Raw genomic sequence first — 15,724 nt, forward strand, 5'->3', positions numbered from 1 at the left:
ATAGAACTAGACAACATATAACATGTGGTAAAAATTCTTCCAAATGTTGAACTGCACCAAAATATTTCTAAACTGAAAAGTGTGTGTGGTGGTGTCTGTGTGCATAGAGTGGTGATAGGGGTGGTGATGGGGTGGGCTGGGAGGGGAATGCATACTCTAATTGATTTAACTAGGCTTAGAAATACTCGTCTTGGATTTTCAGGAAAAAAAATAAGAGCCAAATAAAATTAAATAAAACTGTTATCCTATTCAAGTAATTGTTGAATATTTTTTCCTTTACTCAATTTTTTTTTGGAGCACTATTAAACAGGCTGTGAAGTGGGTTGGTGGTGAAAGATGAGCTGCTAGCAATTATTTTTCCATATCCTTATCGACTTGAATAATATTAACTCCTCTTTGCTATATAAACCTAACTGAAAATGCAGATCCAATGAATAATGTCTCGGGTGAGTCCAAATGGCAGGCAGGCAGAATTTGTAGCACATCTCCATTTACCATCTCTGTTTCTAGAGTTTAGGGTGAACTTAAGGTCTTTCCTCTAACCCATCAAATTAAGTCCTATCACAGGGGAATACAGATTTTGCTGCAATTACCTGGAAGAATCTCACTCAAGCATTTACTGAAAATCCTTTGGCTTGAGTAGAGCATTTAATAGGAAAATAAGCACTGTAAAATTATGTCCAGCTGTGTACAAACTGGGACATTTATGGGAACAGTCACAGCAACTGAAATACTACAAAGAAAAGCAATTGCTAAAAATATGACTTTTTTAGACACAGCAGAATATTTCCATGGCTTCTTTAATAATTCATTTTTATTATGGTTGTATTTACTAAATGACAAATAATCAGAATTTCTGAAAATTGTAAAGTGGTTAAAATCTGAACGTGCATTGGATACCATTATTCTTAAGAATGAGAACTCTTTCCTTAAGAAAATGAAAAGAGAGAATCATATTTTTGTCTATTTACTAAAATATGCCCTAATATTTGACAATTTAAAAAATCAATAATAGCAAAAATAAAATCATTTAAAATATATCTGTGTAAGAACTTGTCATTTATTAATCACTAAAGTATTGACATGAATTAGAAAGTGTGGTAAGATACATGAAAAATAATGTCTTTTATTTCATTTACAAGGGTAGCTTAGAATTCATATAGATATAAAGTAAATATCTGATGATAATTCTAATTCCCAGGGAGAGTCTGAGAACATGGGGTTTTAGCATAAAGGCAATGGTACATATAACCTTTCTGTAACCTTCACTGGCTTTATCAATCTCTCCTTCCAGAATTTTGTAGAAAATCCTCCTCCCTAAAGCTTCTTTAGATCCTTTTTTCTCTTATTCATCATTTCCTTGCATTTCTCTATACCCACCACACCTGCCACCACATGTCAGACACCATCAATTGTATCTCTTCAATGTCTCTCTAATCTGTCCTTGGTGGCTCTCTCATCTAGTCAGGCCAGGATGATTCCAACGTCTTCCTTGCTAGTTCTCCTGCCTTCATCCATACTTGAAAGTGATATGTCTAAAATAATAGAATGCATTGAGATGTTACTATATGCCAGGTGCCTAACATCTAATTCTCTTTTAGAGACGATATGGCTGAGGAAGGCCAAGTTGCTGAAGGTAATAGCAGTAGGAGGCAGAGCGAGGACTTGAGTTTCCCTTCTAATCATTATGCATACTGCTTTCTCATGCCAGTCAGACCATGTTGCTCATTGTGTTAATTTTGCTGTTCCTATTATTCATGAAATTGTCAGTATAGGAAGGCAATTAGTTTTTTTTTTATAGCATGCTCTTGTTCTGTTGAGTGAAACAGTATGGAAAAATTATATGATTTTTTTTTATGGCTGTTTTATGGTGTTGATGGTTAATTAAGTCCATCCTTAAACCAATGTGTTTCAATGATGCAGAGGAATAATGAATAGGTTAATTTATATTTTTAGAGGTGTGTGAACATTGGAAAGGATTAGATCTTTAATTAACTGTGATTGCTTAATTCAATTGATTAAGGCTCCATGTGAATGAAGTCATGTTTATGGATTCAGTTCCTGTGTAACCCTGTTTATTTAGTCATGCCTGCACCCTTAACCTCAGCCAACCTCCTTGCTAATGCATACTATTAGCTAAAAGAAAAGTACAGAGTGGGTGGAAAGTGCAAATCTCTCCATATTCTTGGAAAAAATACCCAGCAGACATGCCCTCTTAATACTGGGGAGAAGTAGGGCTCATTATTAAATCTTTGATTGTTTTTAGTTCTCCTGAAAATTCATTTATTGTACAACGTATAATTGTGTATGTATACATGATGTATAATGATGTACAAGCTTGAATCTACGTTATAACATCACTTGAACTGCTTATTAACAAGCTAAACATTAGAGATACAAAGGATTTAGATAAAAGCAGACAGGGGACAAAGATTATATCCTTAGTTTTAAAAAGAAAAATAGTTCACCTATCTAGACAGGAATTGTTGATAGCTAGCTACTTGAGTATTTTCACTTGGCTGTTCATTTTTCTATGTTTCATCATAAACTTTGTTCATCTGAGGTGAGTGATGGTGATTTATAATACCAGGCTCATTTTCACGTGCTTGAAATGGGACTGTCATAATTGGATAAAAATAAATGAAACATAAGTTGATACTTTTCACGTTCTTTATCCTTCTTTCTCAAAGTAATAAATATCCAATGTAAAAAAAGCAACACCATTTTTGAAGCACCAAAACCTGAAGTGTGTGTATTTCCTGCTTGTAATGCTACTGCTCTTATATTGTCATTCTCTCCAACTAGCATTAAAGAACTACTTTCTTTTGTAAGATTACCTAACATAGGGAATGAATACATTTATTTGCTTAATATATGTTGATTGAGTTTCTACAGAATAAAAACATTATTGAGCATGGGTCCCCAGGAATATGATTGTGAACAAAAAGATGCCCTAGTCCTTTTCCTCATGGAGGCTCAGGATATAGTAGGAATGAAGGTCAGTAATCAAATAATAATTTATTAAACAAGTATTTATTAAATAAATCCATGGCCTCATTGGCTACTCAGATGGAACAGTCAATACATAAAATAAAAATGTGAAAATATATAATGTGTCCATTGAAAAGTGCTATGTTTAATGATAAAGCAGAGGGGGGCTATGGAGAATGGTGGAATAAAGTGGCCAGGTAAGATGTTTTGCTTTGCTAAAGCTGCCAGAATGCAATATACCGGAAATAGATTTGCTTTTATAATGGGGATTTATTAAATTACACAAAGTTTACAGTCCTAAGACCTTGAAAATGTCCAGGTTAAGGTACCAACAAGAGGAAACCTTCTTGGAGGAAAGGCAGCTGGTATCTGGAGCTTTTCTGTCAATTGGGAAGGCACATGGCAATGCCTGCTCTCCTTCTCTCCTGGCTTCTGGTTTCAAAAAGCTCTCTCTTTAGGTCTCTGTGGGTCTTCACTTAGCTTCTCTGGGGCAAACTTTGAGTTTCATCTTTTAGCTTCAAATCTCCAAACATCTATAACTTGGTTTCACCTTTTTGCTCTGTGTCGGCTTTCAACTCGCTATATTATCTCTTTTGAAGGACTCCAGTAAGCTAATTAAGACCCAACTTGAGTGGGCAGGGCCACATCTGCATGTAAATAATCTAATCAAAAGACCCTACCCCAAATCAGTCCCCACAAGATTGCATTAAGATTAAATAAGCATGGCTCTTCTGGGGTATATGACAGCTTCAAACTAGCACATAAGGCGCCATTGAAAATGTGGCCCTAGAGAAAAGAACTGGAGGAGGTGAGGGTGAGAATCACAGGTATATGGAGCATATGGTAGATTGAATTATGTGTCCTAATTTAGACATTTTCTTAACGCTAATCCTTATTCTTATGATTGTGAACCCATTATAAATAGGATCTCTTGAAGATGCTATTTTAAGTTGAGTATGGCCCTACTGAATGAGGTTGGGTCTTAATTTGGATTACTAGGGGTATAATAGAGAGAAAGAAACTGGAAGCAAGAGTTAGAGAAAGTCAGAAGGAAGGGAAGAACTAGAAGCCAGAAGTCAATGGAAACTGGGAGAGAAAGAAGAGGGCATCGTTGTATGCCAGGAAAGCTAAGGATACAGAGGATTGCTGGTCAGCTAAATAACACCAACCCTGAGTGGAAGCAAGCCTTCTAGCTTCCAAAACTGTGAGCCAATAAATTCCTGTTGTTTAAGGCAACCATTTATGTGGTATTTATCATAATGACTTGGAAAATTAAGATGCTGGGAGAAGAGAACAACAAAGGCATAGTTACTGAGGCAGGAAAATGTGTGTTTATAGGACATCAAGAAAACCAATAAGACTGAGAAAGAGTGAGCAAGGGGTGACTAGTGATAGATGAAGTTAGGACAAAACAGGAGGCTAGGACTCTAAGATATTCTATTTGAGGAAAATTGGGAGTCATGGAGGATTTTTAGTCTCTGATTTAGGATTTAATAGAATCATTCTGGCTGTTGTGTTAAGAATGGATGGTAGAAGGCCAAGAAGGTAGTGGAAAGACAGGTAGGAGGCATGTCTCTAATTCCAGAGAAGTGTTGATAGGTTGCAGGAGAAGAAGCTTCCATGCTTGAGATACAGTACTGTACAGGAGGGAGATGTGTTCCAATCCCATGTGGACACAATGCAGAAAATTGTTTTTGAGGCACTTCCAGACCTCACTTGAGGCATCTCTTCTTTTGGCTTCTTATTTGTCACCTTTTACTATAATAAAACTATAATTGAGTGAAGTTATTCCACTGAAAACCACCATGAAGCTTTTGACATTCCTAATTGTGACCTGCACGACAAATCTCCTAGCCAAGACCCTTCTCTGAATACCTCCAAGAGTGACACTGATTTGAACCATTTCCACAGGAGATTGCTCTCCTACATCTAACTGAACTTTTTATTGTAGGTGTCATATGAATTCTACCTTTCTTAGTTCTGAGCATACCATGCAGCAAATTTTCTAACCAAGAATAAAGTGACGCTTAGAGACTTTCTTCCTTCTAAATGTTCCCCAGGTTGGCCTCTTAAGAACATGTATCTCTAGATACCTCCCCCGCTACTTTTTAAATCCTTCCTACACCTGTTCTATGCATCCTCTAAATAAAATTGAGAGTGTTAAAACAAGTGAGGTGGTGGGGGATTAGACAAGGATGGCAGTGATGGGGTGGTGAAAATTGGTTGGTTTTATATGTTTAGATATATATATATACTATTATTCCCAGTAAATGATACCATGTTATTGATTATATTTGGGCACAAAAATGCTAGTTTCATATAACATATAAAAATATTTTCTAACATCATGATGTGTTTAAATGTAAAGAAAAAATAAACCCATACATTTATCAGCAGATAATTTACATTATATTACCTTCTCATTGAAGACCATCCAAAAGGGTCTCACTCTATTTTGATTAAATTCCAAACCCTTCAGTGACCTACAATTGTCTGGCTTATATGGTAGCTACTAGCCACATGTGGCTAACAAGCACTTGGCATGAGGCTAGTCCAAATTGGGGTGTGCTGTATATATAAAATGTACAAGAGATTAAAAAATGAATGTAAATAATTTTTCGAATTGTGGTTTCATTTGAAATGATGATATTTTGGATATATTGGGTTAAATGAAATACAGCATTAATGTTAATTTTCCTTGATTCTGTTTACTTTTTAAAATGTGGCTACTATCACATTTAAAATTACAAATGTAGCTCACATTTTTGGCTCATATTGTATTTCTATTAGATTGTACTGTTCTACAACCTCTTTATCTGACTTTATCTCAAACTATTTTCCTTGTTCACTGTGTTCCAGTCTTGCTGGGTTTCTTGGAGGTTTTGCAGCATTCCAAGTTCATTCTTGCCTTTGTGTTTCTTTATTTTGCTTTCCTGGAGATCCCCCTAGAACTTCCCGTATCTTCCTCTATTATTTGTGTCTCAGCTCAAATGTCATTTAAGAAAAGCATCAGCTCACTATTCCTACTGAAGATCTGATCACTCTTAATCTCATTGTCCTATTTTATTTTCTGTATATCATTTATCCCTGAGTGTAATTTTCCCACTTATTTATGGGCTATCACCCTCTATAATGTGTGATACATGAAATCAGAGACTTAAGGTGTGTTAACCACCATACCTCCAAAACAGTGCTTGCCATGTATAAGTCCTAAGAATATGTTGAATGAATAAACAGATGTTATGCATAAGAAGAATATAGTGCTAGCCTTAAGAGAACACTTAATAGATGGATTCAACCTATTGAAAAAATCTGGGAAAATCTGGAAGTCTTCATTGAGGAAGTGAACATTGAGCTGAGAGATAAAGAAATAGATAAGAAATGCTAAGAGTTAACTGGGGGAGGAGAATAAAGAGGAGCAATAGATATACTGACCAATGGAATAGAATAGAGTGTTCAGATATAGACCCTCTCGCCTATGGACAATTAATCTTTGATAGGGCAGTTAAGCCAACTCACCTGGGGCAGAACAGTCTCTTCAATAAATGGTGCCTAGAGAACTGGATATCCATATGCAAAAGAATGAAAGAGGATCCATATCTCACACCCTTTACAAAAATTAGCTCAAAATTTATCAAAGACCTAAACATTGGATCTAAAACCATAAAACTGTTAGAAGAAAATGTAAGGAAATATTTTATAAATCTTATACCAGGAGGTGGTTTCTTAGACCTTACACTCAAAGCATGAGCATTGAATAAATAAATGGAAACTCCTCAAAATTAAACACTTTTATGCATCAAAGAACTTCACCAAGAAAATAAAAAGACAGCCTACACAATGGGTGACAATATTTGGAAATGATATATCAGATAACTGTCTAGTATCCAGAATATATAAAGAGATTGTTCAACTCAACAAAAAAAGACAGACAACCCAATTAAAAAATGGGCAAAAGACTTGAACAGACATTTCTCAGAAGAGAAAATACAAATGACCAAAGGCACTTCCCTGGCTATTAGGGAAATGCAAATCAAAACCACAATGAGATATCATTTCATATCCACCAGAATGGCCATTATCAATAAAACAGAAAACAACAAGTGCTGGAGAAGATGTGGAGAAAGAGGCACACTTATCCACTGTTGGTGGGAATGTCAAAAGGTATAACTGCTGTGGAAGGCAGTTTGGTGGTTCCTCAAAAGCTAAATATAGAGTTGCCATATGACCTGGAAATACCATTGCTAGATATCTACTCAGAAGACATGCGGGCAAGGACACAAACAGACATTTGCACACCAATGTTTATAGCAGCATTATTTACAATTGCAAAGAGATGGAAACAGCCAAAATGTCCATTAACTAATGAGTGGCTAAACAAACCGTGGTATATACATACAATGGAATATTATGCAACTGTAAGACAGAATAAAGTTATGAAGTATGTAACAACATGGATGGACCTTAAGGACATTATACCGAGTGAGATTAGCCAGAAACAAAAGGACAAATACTATATGGTCTCACTGATATGAATTGATATTAGTGAATAAACTTGGAGAATTTCATTGGTAACAGGGACCATCAAGAGATAGAAATGGGACAAGTAAAATATACAGAATAAAAATAAATAATAGGGGGAACAAATGTTAAAATAAATTTAGTAGATTGAAATGCTAGTGATCAATGAAAGGGAGGGGTAAGGGGTATGGTATGTATGAATTTTTTTCTGTTGTCTTTTTATTTCTTTTTCTGAATTGATGCAAATGTTCTAAGAAATGATCACGATGATGAATATGCAACTATGTAATGATATTGTGAATTACTGATTATATATGCAGAACGGAGTGATCATATGTTAAAAATGTTTTTGTTTATTGTTATATTTTTAAAAAAATTAATAGAAAAATTTAAAAAAAGAATTAGCTGGGGGAGGAGAATAAAGAGGAGCATCCCAGGAAGATGGAATAAAATGAGGGAAAGGTTCACTGATGGGTAGGATAAACATCTGAAAAAAATTAATAAAATCCATTGTGATTGGAGGAGAGGAACTAGGAGAGAGATGTTAGATCCAGTGCCTTACATATGTGAATATAGTTTCTCATTAAAGTCCAAGTAAGTGGTATTATTGTCATTCTGCAGATTTGGAAAGTGAGGTACAGTATATTTAAGAAACTTGTGTAAGGTCATACATTTAGCCTGAGTAAGAGAAGAAATTCCAATGAACTGTTTGACTCCCAAACAAGCTCTATAATATTTTATGCTGCCTCTAATGCCCACAAACTTAAAATTTGTGAAAACTATGCTTAATAAGTTTTGGAGTGTTGGGTCTTTGACTTTTCAACAATCAGTGTATTTGGTTGTAAGCAGCAGAAACAGCTGTCTTAATAAGGCAGAAAATAAATTTTGTTGGACATAAATTGGGTACTTTATGAAAGCAAAGAGACACTAGAGCACCAGGCTTAGAAAATGAGAGGTACCAAGGGAGGCAAGAAACACAGAATCGTTCCACAGGAAACTCAGGACACCACTATTGTGCTGTTGCATTGAAAAGCAGCTGCCTTACCATTTCTGAACCTGCTTTGTAGGCATACTTTCAAAGAATCTATGATTCTTTTCTGAGGCTTTGGGCCTCTACCTGCATATCCCATAGGTGAAAACCAGATTGCCCGAGCCTAGACCTATGCGCTGGTTGTCCAGATCTGAAAGAAGCCTCTCTGGCTTCCAGATTCAGGGGTGAAGAATTGATTCTCATTTTAAATTTTTAATATTCTCCCCAGATAGAAAGGTCATGGTTTGCTGGGCTGCCAAAATAGCAAATATTCACCACAATCCACTACTTTGGGCTGTCCCTAATCAACTAAGCCTTTTCTCTTACAACCATCCCCTCTTCCCAGCCAAAGGCTTTTGCCTAACTTAATGCAGTTTATATTATACAGACACATATGTCCCACATACCACTACCAGACCAGTTAAAAAGCAAGGGCATTTTTTTTAAAAGGAGACTATTATTTATTAGAAAGACAACCTTCCTGAACCTAATTTTTACTACTCATTTCAAACATGATTGGATCCATGAAGCAATAGGACTGAGTTGTGGAACTGCTTGCACTGCAGTGTTGATCAGCTGATATGGCTTCTCTAGGGCCTCACTTGCTTCTGGTGATCTTACGTCTGATTTGAACAGCACATCTAAATATGCATATGCTGTTTTCCAAACCCCGAGTGACCTAGTCACTGTGCTTCTTTCTTGATGGAAGTGAATATAAGAGACAGCAACTTAACCTTCACTCTCAGGGAGATACCAGAACATGAGTTAGGCCATTGGGTCTCCAGAAACTTCTGAATGTCAGATCTTAGATTATAATAAAACTTATAATCTACCTTTGGGTACGCATGTACAATACTTTTGGGGTAGTTTCTATATTCTGATATCCAGGTCCTAAAAGCAAGACATTATTAATTTAGTAGGTTATCATGATGTTTTATTGTTATCATAAGATGGTCAACCTTTACATAGAGAGTTAGCACAATGTAGAGGCAGAACAGTGAAGGTGTGTTTATATCCTTTCCAGATAAATATCACTGCCTCCATATATGTCTGCTATTTGAAACAGATGATAAGGCATTTGCTTGAACATTCCCTGCCATGGGATGTGCTGATTTGATTTCATAAGGATACCAGACTGGAATAGAAATTACAGTTAGAATAACCATTTGATCAATTTTATAATAACATATTGTCATTTTCCAAAATCCATACATTTTCTATACCCATCAAAGAAACTAGAGAGTTAAATTAGGGTGTGATAGAAATCACTATTCTTGAATCTTTTAATTACTAAGGAGACACTTATCTCTACAATTCACCTGAAGTCATGGAATTGATTTTGATTTACAGTTTTAATGTGGTGGGAGTGCTCAGATATTGATTCTACCTATCATAATAGTTTTTATTTTTTGTGTGAGATGTTTAATGAGAGTATTTCACACAAACATGCAGAATTAACTTTGAATAAATTCAATGTCTTATAGGTCTACTATAAGTATACTTTGGTTAAAACTCATTTTTATCAACTAAAACATGGGCTGGTGAGACAAAATGGTGTTGGTAGCCTCTAGCAGTTTGTGTTATCTCAGAGTTAGGATCCAATCTTCAAAAGACCTGGGTGTTTTAATTTCCCCAGTGTTTGGTGAAAAAACAAGTGGCTCTTGTAAGGAAGGCAAGGCAGACTACAGGTTTTTAACATTATATAAAGGCCCTAACTTCAAGGATATGCCCTCTTACTTTTATTCAAGGGGCTCTGGGTCAAGTGTACTGATTCAAGTTTAGGAATTAGGTGTCTATCTATGTCTGACACTTAATTTTGGCAGTTTGAGACTGCCAAATTCCACTAGAATTGAAATTTTTCAAGTGATATAAATCACAGAGAACCTTCATGGGCTGCCCTTTTATATGTTGTAAGATTTCCATAATCAGCTAATCATTGCTAAAGATTCCATTGGCTTAGATTATTTTTATTACTAGCCTTCACCTCCAGTAATAACATACCACTACTTATCCTCCATCAGCCAGAATCCTCCCACCACATTGTAGTGATTTCATCTACACAATCTTGCTTCTGTATCCCATGACTAATAGAATACCTATTCAAGCATATTTGAAAGAGACTGGCACTACCCTCACTAATGCATTCCTTGAGGCTTTGGCAAAGAGAATCATAGAGGAGTAGACACACATTTAAAACACCTTTGTGCAAAAAAATGGACTGTTGGCATAAGGATTTAAAAAATGATGCTTCTTTTGAGTTGATACACCTCATGGGTATAAGATGAGGAATTTGTGAAAAAAGAGAAGTCTCTTTCTCTGGAACAATGAAGAGACACAGAGGCTGAATATTAGCCCTCACTAATCCCCTCAGCCCTGAATTTTTGTGCAATACAAGAACTACACAATTATATAGGGTGGCCCTGGACATGCAGCACAAATGATGATGTCTTGCCATTTCTTTATTTACCAAAAGTTTGTATTTTTTCTTCTACAATATATCAAAGAAGTTTTGTCATCTCAATTTCCCTCTTGAGGTTAAGGTATAAATTAGAACCATTCCATCTGCTCAGGGTATTACATGGTGAATGCACTCATACTGATAGAGTTGAACTAATCCAATATTCCATTCTCCCTGCTTTGGGCAATCACCTTCAAAATTCATTTCCATACAAACTCCCTTGTTTTTTGTCTATATGAATTAGAAAATCCTGTATGTCTTCTGGTGAATAAGCTTTATCCTTCTAAGGCATCCAAGTTAGTTTTTATCTTTCTAAGGCATTCAAGTTAGTTTTATAGAAAAGTTTGCAATTGCAGGCAGAAAATGGCACAGCTGGTGGATCAAACTTTGCCTCTGATTCTAGGTTATATGAGCCTGTGGCTATAAGAGAGTCTATTTGGTAGGGTCATGAACAGTCCCTTGCTTTCAGTGCCTTCTTTGAAGTGAAAGTTTACAAATTTGATTTTGTCTTTAAATTTTATTAAACATTTTGGGATCCTTAGATTTACTCATGCTCTTCCACAGTCCCTGAATTCTTCATGTTCTTCATCCTGTTCAATGGTAGAAAAGCCTTGAATAGAGTCCTTATGAATGACCTTAAATAGAACTCTATTGCAGGTCACCCAAGAATATAGATTAATTAGCTTTGTTGCCTCAACATGCAATTTGATGCTAGGGATTTGTTACTGAATGTTAACAGGATTTTCAATATCTTCAGTCTCAATTGGGCTAGATAACAAACACTAAGCTACCATTCATTTCTTTAAGGGTATGTTTTCTACACACTATTTTGGCTGTCGATATCTGTAGTATAAATGTTATTTAGTTGCAAACAATGGACACCAAATCTAGTTAATTAAACTGTAGAGGAATTTGTAGAAGATTGTGAAGAGTTCACAAAACTGATGTGAATCCTAGAGAACTAGACTTAGAAAATGAGCAGGAACCACTGGACACAAAAGCAATTGAGGATCTGACCACAGTAATAGCCTTTCCATGATGCCATTATTGGCACCATCACCAATGGCTACATGCAGCAGCCAACTGTGGATTGAGCTCCACATGGAAACTCACCATTATGGCACAGACTCTCAATTCAGGACTAGCTACTAAAAATAACTTCAGACTATGTCAGGGCTGTGAGTCACTTGCAGCAGAGTCAAAGTCTTAAGTTGGACATCTGGTTTGCCAAACCTAGGTGTTGAGGAAGGAAGTTTTTGCCCTTTGGCTTCTTTAGTCAGTCTGGAATTCCCTAGGTAAAAGGGCATCTGGTCAACCCAAGATGACAAATGTCTACTATAGCATATTTCTCCTTACATCAATATTTTCTGCTTAAAAAAGTTTCTTGGGTGGTGCGATGGTGGCTCAGTGGCAGAATTCTCGCCATGCCAGAGACATGGGTTCGATTCCTAGTGCCTGCCCATAGAAAAAAAATAAAATAAAAAAGTAAAAATTTTTCTTAAGTTATGTTTTCCTCACATTTTATGCCACTTTGTTGAAAATAAAATACTTCTGGATCTCAGAATTAAATGTGAACTTTTTGTATTTAATATTTATACTGATTTAGGCCTCGTTATTTGTTTTTATTTTTGAAAATAAACATTAAAAATGTTTATAGGAAAAGACTTCCAATATTTTGAGATACATTTATTTTGATATGCTATAATCACTTCCTCCCCAACATTAGGTTAGAGATTTTTAGTTCATATACATTTATTAAAGCAAATAGTTACCAACAAATGATTTTAATGCTTGAATGAATAATTGCATTGGTGATCTAAATCAGCTTTTACCTCAAAGGAGAGTAGGTGCTTTATTTAATTTTAGTGCGTCAATATGTATATTATATTTACATAGCATAATGTTAAAATATAGCCAAAGTCTTGGGCAATTAAACAAAACAGCATTGCTTTGATTTTTAAAGAAAGCATCTTTTACTATGTCTGATACATTTTCATTTCTTATAGAATAAAAAGTTCTAATGAACAGGTATAAAACAACTGATTGTTTAATGGTTTTATTAGACTTACATATTGGCTCATTGTAAGAATTAAATTAACATGCAATTAGGAAACATTTTTTAAAAGCCCCAACCTCTATTTACCTATTTGTGTTGAATTATAGTACCACATAATTGTCAAATAGATTTTAAAATACATTTTCCTTTGCCTTTATGTTATAAAGATAGTATATATTCAGTATAAAAATTTAGACAAGCAATGAGAAAAAATTTTAAAATCAACTATAAGTCTACCTTCTAGAAATAACCACCATTGACATTTTGATGTATTGTTTTCCAACTTTCTTCTGTTTCTGAGTCTGTGTGCAGATGTGTGTGTGTGTGTGCATATTACCATGTACATTATATTACTTAAAAACCTGCTTTTTCTGTCACTGAAAATGTACAGTGATATCCTTGTGAAGCAAGAAAAGGTCCTTGGACTATGAACATATTCCAAATACACATCTTAAATGCTTACTTTTTTAATTTCAGAAGCCAATTTTTTATTGGCTTTGCCAGGTGTAAGAATATACATGTGGAATTCACCACCGGCCTTCCTGGCAAGATCCATCCCTGGGCCCTTCCGAAGCTATGTTCCTCAGTTACAGCTTTTTCCATTTCCTGGAAGTCCCGCGATATCAAAATATCTGCTTCTGGTAACATTGTACTTTACTATTGCCGACACAGTCTGTTATAATGAACTGTATTTTATTTTCTTGTCTTCTTCAAGATTCTCACTCTCATGATTTCCTAAACCAGAGGCATTTAATTTTGGCTTCGTGTTCATTTCCATCTGCTTGGTCCCAACGATTTCTAAATATTGTCTGTAGTAAGAACATTGGATTGTTATGTTAATTCTTGGTCATGTTTTAGATAGACATATTACTGCTGTCTGCTTTGGCCTTAGTTTCCTTATAGTGAAAAGGATGATTTGACCTGTATGCTCTCTAGGGTCTCTTCCAGGCCTAACATGGGATACCTGCTTGTCTACAAAAGCAGTAGAGAAGACTGGAAAGAACATGGGCTCTGGCATCTTGGAGCTCTGCGACTTTGGGTATGACACTTAATATTTCTAAACATATATTTGCTTATCTGTAAAAAGAGGGTATAGAAAGTATTACTGTTTATTTGGTTACTTGTTACAGAAGTCTGACTCAAAGGCTTAAATAAATAACAGGCTTATTTTCCTCATCAATCAAAAAATCTGAAGATGGGCAATTCAGAGCTGGTATGCCAATTCTATCATGTAGTCATTATTCAAAACTCCTTCCACTTCTCTTCACATCTTATTGAATGGTTTTCATCTTTACTATTGCATCATAAAATACAGTGTAAGTGTTCTAGGCAGAAAGAAAGGAAAGGCAGAGATCAAAAAGGGATGTTAGTTGAATTTGTGACTTTTCATGATAAAAACAAGCTTCACCACCCCAATAAACTTCTGTTTACATTTCATTGGCCAGAGATGTGATAAAAGTTATCCCCAGTTGTGAAGGAAGCTGGGAAACTATGTTATATTTTTAGTGAACATATTGGCATATTGAATAAACTTAGAGTTTTGCTAGTAAGGAAGAAGGTGAGGCTGGCTAATGGGTAGACAAAATCAATGTTTGTAACAGGGCAGATATTAACTCTCTCCCATGATTGTTGGCAGTGCAGTGAGATGGCCTGTGTGAAATGTAGGACACTTATTGAGCATTCAAATAATACCATTCCCTATTTTGTGGTTAATAATGCTTTATTATGAAGTGGCTATTGCAGCGATCATGATAATGATGCTTATGAGATATAATTACTGCTAGATTTTATAAAATGCCCATGTCTAAAGAATGTAAGAAGTATCAATTTACCTGTGGTTTATATGAAATAAGTTGTTTTATTATTTAATTTGGTTTAAGAGTAGATATCTCACTCTCATTTGATCTATCAGCTATTAAAAATATAAAAAGAAAGAAATTGCAAAAATACTCATTTAACCTTTGTAAATATGAACAATTCTAAATGAATAGTAAAGCCAGACTAATTTGGGGAAATGTTTAATACTTTTGCATATCTTAATATGGAAGAAAAATCCTATGTCAGGTAGATAAAGTGACCACTTACATAGTGTGGTTCTAGAAGAAATTGCAAAACATATTTTCTTTGGCAAGGGCCTCCTTGCCCAAAATGACTCCTCTTTGTCCTTTCATTGGTCTGCCACATATGTAAAATGCCCACTATAAGAATCATTTGGAGGCTAAAAGAATATATTTCCATAAGGGCCATTCTTAAATGTATAACCTGGAAGGAGATTGTGATTTGACATTATCAACAATTTTTTTTTTTATTGTGTCAGCACTCATAGTATTAGAAACGAGGTGAAGAGGTTGTTGTGAATCTGGGCAGAAGCAAGGTCCATCTTGATGGTTGGGAAGGGAATATGTGAAGCTTAGGGGATGTCAGCAATATGAGGAGGTTGGGAGGGACCATAAGAGGGCAGATTAGGATTAGGAATGGCAAACATGGAGGACACTGGCCAGTGTCTTCTTTTGATGCACTGATTTTCAACAACACTGAAGTACCTCATTATGATCACATAGGGTTTATAGAGTCGAAAAATAATATTTGGCTTAAATTCATTTCAAGGACTTTGGTATTTGGCAGGCTCTGTGAACCATAGCTCCATGAAATACATTCGATGGCATTT

At 35.4% G+C, this 15,724-nt stretch overlaps 2 long non-coding RNA genes across 12 annotated transcripts in view; both read left to right on the top strand.

Annotated features, from left to right (window-relative positions):
• LOC143684898 (uncharacterized) overlaps nucleotides 1–15,724 on the top strand; it is a 391,441-nt gene that overhangs the window by 129,459 nt on the left and 246,258 nt on the right. The gene's annotated exons all lie outside the window — the stretch shown is intronic.
• The window catches only part of LOC143684900 (uncharacterized), a 59,603-nt gene continuing 57,424 nt past the window's right edge, over nucleotides 13,546–15,724 (top strand). The window contains exons 1-2 of the long non-coding RNA XR_013176258.1: nucleotides 13,546–13,697; nucleotides 13,993–14,095. This is a non-coding gene — a long non-coding RNA (uncharacterized LOC143684900). The remainder of the gene's footprint in view (nucleotides 13,698–13,992; nucleotides 14,096–15,724) is intronic.

This window comes from Tamandua tetradactyla, chromosome 5, assembly GCF_023851605.1.
Source record: "Tamandua tetradactyla isolate mTamTet1 chromosome 5, mTamTet1.pri, whole genome shotgun sequence".
Lineage (NCBI taxonomy): Eukaryota > Metazoa > Chordata > Mammalia > Pilosa > Myrmecophagidae > Tamandua > Tamandua tetradactyla.